Here is a 2,154-nt window from a genome sequence, read left to right as displayed (position 1 = left end):
AAGATGATAATATCTAATTATTTTTTATAATATAATATATATATATAATATTTATAATTATATATTTATTATATTTAAAATTATATAATTATTTTAATAATAAATAATTAATAAATATTGAATAAAATAATTTTAGTTTTTTTTTTTAAAATTATTGTAAAGAAAAATGAATAGATTCGCATCTCAATGATATCTCAATATGCATATCTGACAAAAGTCACCATGCCAATAATTAGGGCGGGAAGTGAGCCGAGCTGAGTCGAGCTAGACCAAGCTCAAGCTCGACTCACAAAAATTGAGCTTGGCTCACGACTCGACTCATTAACAATCGAGCCTATTTTTTAAATTCAAGCTCGACTCACCGAAAATTCACGAGCTGGCTCGAGCTCACGAACTGGCTCAAATAATAAAAATATAAATACATAATCTATAATTCTACATCAATAAATTATAACTTATATTTTTTAAAAAATATTTAAAAAGATCAATTTTATATATTATTATCTATTAATAAATTATAAATTTTTTATTTATGTCCTACATCAAAATTATATGTAAAAAATAAATATAAAATTTTAAATAATTAAGATCATTATATATATATGTAATCGAGTCAGCTCACGAACTTAGTTTATCGAGCTATTAACAAGTCGAATTCGAGTTAGTTCATGAGCTGGCTTGACTCACTTCCGGCCCTACCAACAATAAAGACAATCGCAACCGCAACCATCATTTATAAGCTGATAAAAATCTTACTTCATAATGAGTTCCTTTATTTTGTTTGAATTTTGGTGATCGAGTCATCTTTGTATAGATAATAGTAAATTACAATTTTGGTGATCTAGTCATCTTTATATACAGATAAAAATAAATTTTTTAATCAGTAATATTAAATAATTAGTAAATATTATTATTTTGATCATCAGTATTTAATTAGTAATAATTTATATTTATATATATTTAATCAATAATATTATTCTTTTTTATGATATTTATAATTTATATTTATTTATATTCATATGAATAAATATAATTTTATTTATATTTATCAAAATTTGTACGTATAAATCAATAAAATTTATTTATTGAAAATAATTTGATATTTGTGCTGATTAATTAGTGGCAAAAAACACTAAAATCCGTTGGCTTCCCAAATTTTTTATTTTTTAACATAATACGTATTTATATGTTAACTATAATTTTCATACGATTACTGATCTTTTATTTGGGTAACAACTTTAAATTCTAGTCTATTTATACCAATGATTCATTGCGAAAGAAAATGAAACTCACGAAAAAAAGCTAGAAACAATAATGTCTCTTTTGGTCAAAAGTGTTCTCCTCATATGGCTGGTTTTGGTGCCATTAGTCATTAATGGCGAAAAATATGTGACAATTCATAATGATCTAGAAGGAGGTGAAATCCTATTCGTTCACTGCAAATCTAAAGACGATGATCCTGGACCAAATGTTCTTGCTCATGGCCAATTGTATGAATTTTCTTTTACTCCCCATTGGATTGGGAACACGACATACTTTTGTTCCTTTCAGATTGAAGATAAATGTTATTGGTTTAATATATACGATTATCGTCGGGATTATTCTTATTGTGATCATTGTGATTGGTTTATACACCGCAATGGACCATGTAAGCATTTCAAAGCTCCGGGTCCTGATTGCTTACCATGGAATCAAGATACATGTAAAATTATATAGTAGGTACTGTTATGAGTTTTGTAAGATTTCTGAAAAAAAAAAAAAAAGAATCTCATATCGAGAGCCAATATTTGAAAAGGAATCTTATATAGTCTTGGAAGGACAAGAGAACGAGTGAAGTATATTAAGGAGTGAAGTACCGCAGAGTAGAGTCTAAGATTTTATAAGACTCTTTTTCAGTATTATTAGTTTATTTGTCGATGTAAAATTTTTTTTTCAGGTATTAATCTCACGAGACTCATAACAGATACTGTGATAAACAATTAACTCATCAAGATTGTTCTTGTAATTTCATTTTGGAATAAGTTTATAGCTCATGCAGTTTTGCAGGAGTTATATCAATTTCTTCTTCTTCCTCCCTTTCTTTTTCATGTTTAATTTGTACATATGTGGAATAACAGCCAATGATGATGAATATTATTTAATTTTGATTAGGAT

This window comes from Arachis ipaensis, chromosome B04 (assembly GCF_000816755.2).
Source record: "Arachis ipaensis cultivar K30076 chromosome B04, Araip1.1, whole genome shotgun sequence".
Taxonomy (NCBI): Eukaryota; Viridiplantae; Streptophyta; class Magnoliopsida; order Fabales; family Fabaceae; genus Arachis; species Arachis ipaensis.
Note: the sequence above shows the minus strand (reverse complement) of the source record.